This window comes from Octopus sinensis, unplaced genomic scaffold (genome assembly GCF_006345805.1).
Source record: "Octopus sinensis unplaced genomic scaffold, ASM634580v1 Contig10079, whole genome shotgun sequence".
In the NCBI taxonomy this organism is placed as follows: domain Eukaryota; kingdom Metazoa; phylum Mollusca; class Cephalopoda; order Octopoda; family Octopodidae; genus Octopus; species Octopus sinensis.
The window spans coordinates 416,090-427,276 of record NW_021831989.1 but is presented as its reverse complement, the minus strand read 5'-3'; the positions used below and the strand labels follow the sequence as shown (position 1 = coordinate 427,276).

Genomic DNA, 11,187 nt, shown 5'->3' with positions numbered 1-11,187 from the left:
ATCCGTGGAATGCCTAATATTTTGAGAATTAAAAAACCTCGGGGTATAGTTGAGAAAATGAATCTACATTATTTAAGGATTGTAAAAGCAACCAATAAAAGGTAAATTCATTATTTTATTTATTACATATAAAATTAAATAATTTAACAATATAATAAAAATAGTTTTTATACATTCGGTTATTTCCTAAATAAAAAAGTAGATTGACTTCGACTTAAAAATATTTTATTTCCTTAAAATCTAAACTTTGTGTAAAAAATTATGCATTTATAATCAAATTAAAAATTAAAAGTTAATTATTAATTAAATGAATCTCAACTCTTACTGCGTGTCTCAATAAGCCTGAAGATGGAATGTATGTCTCCTTGTTGCACATTCGAAACATTAAAAAACCGTTCTTCTCCTTTTTCTGTGTTATAAAATAAAATCAGTGACCGAATCTGGCATAAATGCGGGGCTCCGTCCCCACGGATTCCCTTACTAATAGTGGAAGATCTTCATTTTGTTTCTTCAAGCTCATGTAGTTAGTTAAAATAAATTGCCTATTTTTAAGTCAGTTTTTCACTGCCTGATCGCGTTACTTGATTCTGACACTTGGCAAAGTAAAAATCGAATTTCTCTGAGTTTATTCCCAAAAACGAGTTTCATTATTAAAATAAATAGTTCACTATTAACAAATTATAAACCAATTAATTGATGAACCACAAGAAATCAAAATATAATTTTTTTAAAAGTCCATATTTTAAACAATTTATTTTAATTTAAATATTCAGGTTTTTTACTCTTAGGAAATAATGTCTGTAATTTTTCTTTACTAGTCGTCTATGACTTTAATAAGTCGCGGTTGTTAATAGAAAAGTAGTCAAAAATGTTTTATTGTAACTAGAATGTAAAATTTAAAAGTCGATTTACATATTAGCAAAATCATAATTAAGATGACGCCAATTAGAAGAACCATTTGGTGATATTCATTGCATTTCCATCACCAAAAGTCACAAATTTATTGCAAATTTTTGTAAAAATGATCTCTTTTTGAAGTTGTCTTTTTGGTATGTCACTTTTGGTTAATTAAAATTGCATTTGAATACTGAATTAACAAAAACTGGAGAGAAATTTTTAATTAGTCGTCAGAAATAAATAAAAAACTAATTAGAAGCAGGATCAAAGTGTTTTCCATAAATTTTTCGCTCGAAACCCCAGAGAAGGAAAACGTGTGGACTGCATCACTAATTTTTTCATCAAAAAATCAGTTTCCTCGTCTCAAAAGTTCGGACCATTCTTAGAAGGAAATTAAATGACATTTTGAATGACACTTTTCTTTGAAAAACATGTAGTTAAATGGAAATTGGCATGTTGCAATTGATGTCATAAAATGACTTTTAAATTAAACATCTTTTGTTAATAAAAAAGAATGCCTAAGTCTTGAGCGTTTAGAGTAAACAGGAGTTGGCACTTCATGCATTTTTTTCCTCTTATTCTCTGGCTTTGTAGACCTTCAATATAGTCCAGCTGACTAAATGTCAGGAAAGACTGGATCTGCATTTTTAATAATTAATGATAATTATATAAATGAATTAGGAATAATCATGATAAATCACATTACCATATCTGAAAAATAATGTAAAGGCTTCGCATATTACAGACATCTCAGCTGGTTATTTGCTACTTTTATATTTCTTTAAAATTCATAAACAGGTTGGATGTATGAACTAACAAAGTCTATAGACAAAAGAAATTTGTAGTCACTCAAAATAGACTAGAAATAAAAAAAATGTACTCAGCCTAGGAAAAAACGTGGGGATATATTAAATAAATAGAAAAAATTGAATTTCTGAATAAATTATCTAATAATTAGTTTAGAATATTATAAAATTATGCATCCACCAGATTTGTAGGGATTCACTGATTCTCTAAATCCAGACACAAGGAAATCATTGCTTTGGTTATTAGAGCAAAAATTTTTGAGATCTTCCAGTGTCTTGGATGTCAGTTGCCTATCGAGGTTCTCTCCTTCCTCTAGCCAAGTTAGTGGACTCGGGATCGGTATATTTGAACCATCATCCATCTAAAATACATTTAAAAGAAGCCAGACTTATGGTACAACCACGAAATTAAATTGATAATTAATATTTAAATATATTCTGAATAAAGTTACATTATAAAATTTATTTCCAATTCTTTCATAAGAAAATTTTTAAAGTTTAGATCCATCTGGCAGACCAAGGTATACCAACAAGTGATTGCCCCGACGGTTGAGTATGCCTGCTCAGCCTGGAGGTTTGCAATTGCTTGTTCGAAAGCGGAACGTTTGAACTCACTCAGAAGGAAGATTATGCTCCACACTGACACCTCAGTTGGCAGCCTTGCTTCCGAGGAGGCGATGCAGAAGAATGGACAGGGTTTCTTACGTTTCTGCAAGGAACTAGGAAACCCACTCAAGGAAAAGGTGGCCCATGCAGAGGAATTTCGGTCGGTTATAAAGAAATGCACTCCAATTGAGTTCCTCTGCAGAAGGAAGAGAAGGCATTTCCGGATTACGGTCGGGTCATCAGAAGATCATGCAAGGAGAGTACGGCTGTTGTTGGAGGCAGGGATCACCTAATTAGTTAGTTCTGACCTATCTTTCTCGGTGATCTTGGAGTTAATAAATAAATAAATAAATCTGGCAGAAAATATTCTTTCATGAAACGATAGTCAGGCGAATTTGGATCCATTTTTAGGATGTGATAAATATCTCCAGCAGCCGTCTACGATGCCCCGGCTGATTGGCAACGAGTTACCGAGCCTTTAGAGCGATAAATTGTTGACTTTCTTAGGCCAATGTAGATCATTTATGACAAAAAGAAACAAATCAAGATTCTTTAGTTCGGTATCATATATGCCCCATGTGGATGAATTGTACAGTAAAGCGGGTTTAACAAAAGTATTCTAGAGCGTCGTGATAGGTGGACAGGACAATATCTGCGGAAGTTGGAAAACGATAGTTAAGAAGGTTGTATCGCGTATGGCACATGTGGAAATATGACTTTTCTCTTTATGTTCCCACGTGGTGTGTATAATAATAATTAAAATAAGGTTAGAGTTTGGGTTTATTTCTTGGAAAGTATTTCTAAGTAATCACTTTTCCTTATTTGTCCAATATAAATCAACTATAAATCTGTAATGCTCCATTTACGGACACAACATTTTGAGTTTTGTCTAAATATTATAGTCTTTAGGAATTTCAGATTTTAGAATTTTGATTTGTCATTTTTTACTTAGCAGATTCAAAATACTTTTTTAATTATGTTGACCTCATTTTGAAGTTATAAAAATAGTTTTTGCCTAGAATGTATTTTTAAACATCAATCGAACATTAAATGTTCAAGATGAGTTTGTTACTTGAAAATTATTTCAACTTTCAATAAATCTCTGATAAATTTGAAATGAGTTTTTGTTGCTTTTAAAAAATACATTAATTTTTTAATGGCATAAATAAACATTCATAAAAAGTCATTTTAGACAAACAATGTATTTTAAACAAATATGTCTTGTTCTAAACAATTTATGAATAGAAACATTCCTAAATTTTGAGAAAAATTCCAAGACATTAAAATTGACTAAATTAAATCAATTTATAAGCAGTTTTGTGTTACATGGATCAGACTGTAGGTAAGTATTAATCGATTTATGTATTGTTATTCAAATACTAATATACTATCCATACTCAGTCACCTGTTATTAATTATAATGAAGGATATAATATTTTCTTTATTATTCTAATCCAGTCAACTATCCATAAAATAGTGTTTAAACAAGTGTAAAAAGAAAATCACTTAATACGAAAAATCAATATATTTTTAATTTTAATTATTTGGCAAACTCTAGTGATTTATTTTTAATTTATTTCAGATTTCTCTTTCTATGAACGAATAATTAATTTTCCCGACTCTTTATCCACTAAAATACATAAAATTGATTTTTTAAAGTATTTTTTATACATTTACAAAAATTCATATATTACTAACATCTTTGAAATATATTTTTATTGTCTTACTGATTTTATCTCAAATAAAAATATTTTTATCGATCTTGTCAATAAAATACGGTGAAAACTGAAAGAAAACAAATTAAATCGTCTAAAACAATTTACGCAAATTTATTACTTATTCTCCACGCTAGGCTGACGTGTAAATGCAAATTCCCAATTCTGTAGAATGCGTTGTATCCAACTCAATAATTGTAACTTTAAGGAATCTGATTCTGATAAACTCAATGAATCGAATATTGGCATCGATGCTCATTCTGAAAATCGTTATATTCCTTATCAGGCAGAAAAGACAAATCCCCAAATTGTAAATTTATATTTTTACAAATTTACAAGAAACCAGACCAGTATTGGGAAAATGTTTTAAATTTGGTTAATTTGAAAACTCCCAATGAACTTATAATGAATAATTATTTGAATAATATAAAGTACAAAAAAGATTTGTTTACATTTTAGTGTTTTCGATTACAATAATTTGCTCAGAAAACGTTCTTCGACTAAAGAAGCAACAGGAATACTCAAAAATTGGTTAAGCTCTCATTCCTATAATCCATACCCAACCAAAAACGAAAAAATAATGTTGGGAATTTTTTCAAATATGTCCCTTACACAAGTAATTGTAACTTTTGAATATTTTAGGTATCGACATGGTTTGCTAATGCCAGAAGGCGTTTGAAGAAAGAAAGAAATGCAATTCAATTAGACAATAATAATCAAAAAAAATCCCTAACAATCAAAAATGAGGAGAATAGTAATCTTAAAACTATAATGATTAGTCCCTGAAATGATAAATAACAATTCGAGTACTGAAAAGCCAAAAATATGGTCTATTGAAGATATAGCGAGACCTAGCACAAATGTGGGCATAAATTATTTCCAATTTCCGTTTACAGAAATTAACCAGCCTTTAATAAGCCAACTTATCTATCAAAATATTATTCCAAGTCCACATCAAAATAATCAAGAAAACCAAGTTGAAACAAATGCATCAGAATTTGAAAGCAAAATGAATAATTAAATTAATTGGCATTAAGTAATATTTTGTTCTTTAGAAAAGTGATTGTATCTACATAATCTAATTGATACCTAAAAGTATATTAGTAAATTAAGAACCTGCTATAAGTGTCTAATTATAGGTATATTGTTTTGATATACTTAACCTATTAATTGCACTCGATTTATCAAATTAGATGAAATTGAGTCAGATAATTGACACTTTCCATATGTGACGTTTACTTAAGAAAAACTGCTGCTAATTAATAGTTACATTGTTCACATGTTGACAATGATGTTTTAATTATTTGGTTTTAAAAGAAATTTAAAGATTTCTTATTGACCACGGAGAACAATTTTGACCAAAATAATTAATTAAAACAAATTTTGTCTACTGTTTATACCATAATTTCAAAATTTTAATAATCAAAAAATAGATCATCTCTGTTACAAAATAAATCGTCATTTCTGTGGCCAACAACTTTTTATATCAAAATATTTTTGGAAATTTCAGCAGTTGAAAATATAAAAACTGAGGATCGGATTTTCAGATCTATGAAAAGTATTTTTACTACCATATAGTCAATAATCCTCCGATAAACTAAAAAAACAGTAAATTAGGTTTTCCCTAAAGATTTCAATGTTTAGTGTACTTTTTGTAAATGTGCAATATGTTTGTGTTATTTGGAACAGCCAAACAGAAACTAGATTATCGTTTGTTGTTTTTTTAATTTTTTTGTTGGATCATTTTTTCTAAACTTGTGAAAATCAGATATCTCCTCCCAAAATGATACAGCTCATTTCGAACAGTCTTTATGAAACTAAAAAGGCTATTTTTTAGTCCAAATCGTTTTCTTTAATAAATTTTTATCTCGAAATATTTTGAAAATAACCTTAAAATCTCTTCTTCCCTCTGAATAAAAATAAAGTTTTATTTAGAAAATTATTGAAAATATAATTTCTTTATTTATTTTAGACTAACTAAAGTAATATAGTTTAATCTCTTAATAAAAAAATAAGCAGGTTGACGAACGTGGTTACATGAAACGCAACTCGCAATTCCCCTACGAAAGAATTGCATTTCTGGGAGAAGGACAGGTAATTTGTCCGCCCCAAACCATTCCAGTACGCAATGGTCTACAAAGCGTACAAGAAAGACAATCCAGATATGTTTGTAGCACTCAAAAAAGTTGATAATTTCAAATAATTAAAAAGATGAAACAAAATGACAGAGAATGTGATGGCGTCCACCAAACCTCAATAAGAGAAATAAAATATTTAAAAGAATTAAATCATCCAAATATAATAAATGTATATATATAATGACATATATAGCTCATTGAAATATTCGAAAACGACGGATGTATATACCTGGCCGTGGAGTACATGGAGAACGATCTGGAGGTCCTCATTAGGGCAGGGAAGGTCCTTTCCCCATATCCGACATCAAGTCTTATATATATCAGATACTGCTGGGACTCGACTACCTGCATAGCCGCTTTATACTTCACCGAGTGACTGTTTTCTAATAAATGTAGGACATCAAACCCAGTAATATGTTGGTCAGCCGCCAAGGGGTTCTTAAACTCACCGATTTTGGGCTAGCAAAGAACTATGGAACTGCCAACCAGGAATATACCCCACAAGTAGCCACAAGGTCTTATTTTAACTCGAATTATAGGTGGTATCGGTCCCCGGAACTTCTTTTAGGGGCCAGACACTACGGCACGTGTGTGGACATTTGGGCTTTCGGGTGTATTGTGGCAGAATTATATTTAAAAGTTTAAATTATTCCAAATTTCAGCACGCTTTATTTCCTGGACAAGCTGACCTGGACCAACTGTACAAAATATTCACAGCACGCGGCACACCAACTAAAGAAACGTGGCCGGTACATTATTTTTGTGATAAAAATAGAATGTCGAGTTATTGCCGGATTATTGTTCTTTTAATCATATTCCGTGCATTCCTCTGCAGTCCGTGCTTCCTGGTGCTCCCGTGGATTTGATTTGTATTGTGGACGCCTCGCTGCAGCTGAATCCTCTCGCTCGTCCATTGGCTTCGGAGGTATTTTTATTTTAATATTTTTTGTTTAGTTGATTTCGTTCGATTTTTTTCGGAATAGTCCACCGCCTACCACCTGGACAAATCACCCCCAGGTGTCTCGAGTGAATTCCCCACTTCCCTCTCAAGGCAGTGAATTTTTATAATTTCGATAGATAAAATTTCAAGAAGATTGTTTGACTGATTGTTGTTTATATTTATGTAATAAATCGTTTCTAAACTTGTATTTCTACTAATGTGGAGAATAAATCCACGTGCTGTCGGAAACGCGTTTTATTGTAAAAAGTGTACATATAACAATTCAAAAGTAGTCATGAGATTTTTTGAAAGGTCAGAATATGCCATCCTTTACAGTCTACTAATTAGGAAACAAAACTAGTCCATCATCAAGTTCTAAGAGAGTCAAAGTCTGATAGACAAGTTGATCTTAATGATTCTGTTTTAAATACACTTAATATTGCCAAGAAAGAGGTGGCTGATGAATCTGTATTTTATTATGACAGTAGAGTACTTATTTACCAGTGTTCATTTTTATAATTTAAAGACATTTACGGCCGAGACTTAAAAGTTTGTAAATAATTATTCCAAATTTGCGACGTTTTGATGTACATTACCCAAAATTTATTAAAAAACTGAAAATCTGTTCGCAAGGTTAACGAGTCATGTACACAATCACCTCTACATGTCGAGTATGGGGAAACAGATCAACAGGCATCACATAACTTATTTCAAACGGAGTTCCCGCCATTCGATTTGACCGTTGTTTCAGTAAACTAACACAATCTAAACAACAAAAATTACTCCACAAAATTGTTCGAAGCCTGCTCCAACGAACAACTCACAAAAATGAGTGTTTTTATCAGTTCTTCCCGGCGAATTGCAGCGATTACATTCCGGTCTACACTTCCTACTAATAAACTAACGAACTCCCGAGCGTGGAGGATCCAATACCACCACACATTCTTCTGAAACACCAGAAAGGACGGTCGGCAATGCTTCCCGAATATCTTGTGCTATAAATTCAACATTTTCAATCTTATTTCTCCGAGCATTCACACGAGCATTCAACACCGCCTCAGGACATAGTTCAATCCCAACAGTTTTACGAGGCTTTAACAACTTAACAATCCATAAATGTGCTCACATTGGATAAAATGACCGAGAAAGTACCCGTCCCGCAACATAGATCAAGCAAACATATATTTTGGGGATCTTTTATATTTTGGAGGACCAAATCAGCCACTGACTCAAAGAGAACTTGACTCGCCAACGTGTTGACTTTGGTTAGTTGTAATACAAACTCTGAAAAAACGAGGCGGGGGATATTTCAAAATCCAGGCCACATACACTCTCCACTACAAAAGGGTCTCCCAGAATATGCTCGCAGGGCACTTCCGGAGTGAACTGACAAATCCTCAAAAATTGACAAAACCACTCACTTGGAACCCAGGACGGCAAAAAAGACAGATTTTACGGGAAATGAAGACTGTCCAAAATAGCGAGCCAACTCTTTCTTTATCAAATCCAGATTGTCCTACCAATAATCACACGCAAACACATTTGTGAGTTCCTGGCGATGTACCACCACGGTGATCATAACTTGAGGCTCAGCTTGACCCACAACTCGGACAACCAGCAACTTCCAATGACCAGAATTGTCCACCGGATTAAACACACTCATCCCAAGTTCACCAAAAAACCCATTTTTCATATTTGTTGACAAATACAAAGCAAATTCCTGTAAAATCAGTAAATTTAAGTACAGATACGATCATCTTCATTACAGGACTGACAATGGGACAGTCTTCCGGAGATACGACTTCCACTCCCTCGCTGTGTCTGCTCAGTCGGAATCCCACTTTTATGACTAAAATCAAATTAGAGAGACAACCCCCCGAAGATCCCGCCCCAATAGAAAATTCGCACTTATTTCTGTACCCGTTTATAACAGGCTGCAAAGGAATTGGAACACAAACACAACTGATTTTTTTGTAGGGAGAAACGTGATGTTCTCTGATCTAAAAGGACTCATCAGGACAAGTACATTCGAGATTTGGCTTCTGGGTCCAACCACTTTTCTTTCTTCAATTTGCTGTGAAAGAAATTTTTTACTTGGTTTGATTTATACTATAATTTTATAATATTAAATGTCAATTTTTTATAGTAGTTAATATTTAAAACAAAAAATACATCAATTTGTTCTTCATACTCGATGTGGTGCAATGGGCAGACGACGTTCAAAAGTCTAATTAAATTACAAAAATATAGAAATACCCATCATGCTCGTCCAAACTGTGCTGCGATGGGGCAGTAGTGTCTATTTTTTGTACCGGCTCCTTTTTCTCTTTGCAGAACTATCATAAGAAAATTTATTTCTACTTTTGCTGAAATTTTAGACTTTTTAATATAAAGTCCTTCCTCAACTTTGGCCATAAACTGATTTGCCTCTTCTTGAGTTCTAGTGTTTTAGAGTACTCTCAGAGTGCTCATACTTGAAGAAAAGTCGAGCATTTTTTCCGCAAGGAACCAACTTTGATGTGAAAATATCTTGTTTTTTGAGAAGAGTTCTAAGTGTCTTGAAATTTTTATATGATTATTACTCCAAAATCCATTTTAAATGGAAGTCCTGAGATGTAACATTGTGACATGCAACACAACAAGAGGGTGCTCTACTTAATTATTTATTCAAAAATTGAATATATTTATAAATACAAAAATATAACTAAATAAATATAAGTTACAGAAAATTATTCTTTGGGAAGACATTAAGTGTTCTCTAACTATCCTCCAAATGAACCGCATCTTTCTCCTCAGACTTTTTTAAATTCAGAAAATAACATTTTATTGACTAGAATCAAAAAACGTCATCAACTCCGTCAAGAATGACTGCACTTTTAATATGTGTCATGTGGTTTATTTAGATTATGAAAATAAATTAATCTTTGGTTAGTTCAAATGAAATATAAAGTTAATTAAAGCCAAGGAATCCCAGGTTCGGCAAACTCATTATTGGGCCATTTATACATTTCGCTGTATTCTGATATCAGTTTAGGCTGGACAAAGTTCATAATTTCCCTTCCGTATTTATAATAGTTTGGAGTTTCGTTTATAATAAACTGAGACTTTCCTCGTTTTACTTGTAGTCGTTTATAGTTGTCCATATATTCTGAGGTATCAGCAAATCGCTCGTCGGTGTACGGAATGAATAGTATTTTACCAGTTGGAGTTTCGGTTCGTTGTATTTGGTCTAAATAATTATTAGTTTGTGAACGAACATTCATTACTATCAACTTGCTCATTTTCGAGTTCTAATAATATAAAATAAGGAGTTAACTAGTATTGTCCTGAAAACTTTGTGAATTATACTCAAATTTGTCAGAAGGTTTTAAAATGTTGTTTCTCGAACCTATAAATCTGTCGGTGACCCCAATGTCGTCTGTAAAGGCGTTCATTGCTTTCTGCACTGTGTCCCCATATGGTCGAAATTTCTTGTTTATTTTTGATTTATAATACCTCGATGTAATATTCAAATCGAGTCTGAATCCAGTCTCTGAATTGTTCTACTGCGTTTTGGCAATTTGTGTCAACGCTGTCAATTTTTGTACTAATTTCAGTTGTGAATTCGATTAGTTCGTTTTTCAGTGTTTCGAATTCTTATTTTAAATTATTTAAAAATTTTACCGGGCTCAATTCCTAGGAGTTCATTTTTATAATAATTCTCGTTAAATACTTTAGAATTTTGTAAAAATTGTTGGCAAAGTGAAAAGTTATTGATAGTGTCGATCAAATTATTAAAATAAACCAAATCTTCGTTGAAAATTTCCACGTTTTTACTGTTCTGAATGCAATTTAAAGATTCGCAGAGTTTTGATGGCAACATTCAGTTTCTATGACTATAAATTAGTTTTTGTTCTTATAAATTATTAAAAATCAAACAATTAAAAAAATAATTTTAGGAAAAATTAACAGTTGACATTTTGTAGAAAATCCGTTAGTTTTCCGTGGTCAATTACTCATTCTTAACAAAAATTTAGATTTTAATATTTCTACCCACATTTAATCTCAAACAAGAGAATTCACAAGGGTAAAAATATTTTTGACAT

At 32.0% G+C, this 11,187-nt stretch overlaps 1 pseudogene; it reads left to right on the top strand.

Annotated features, from left to right (window-relative positions):
• The first annotated feature begins 6,235 nt into the window (after positions 1–6,235).
• LOC115228256 lies at positions 6,236–9,068 on the top strand (annotated as a pseudogene).
• The last annotated feature ends 2,119 nt before the right edge of the window (positions 9,069–11,187 follow it).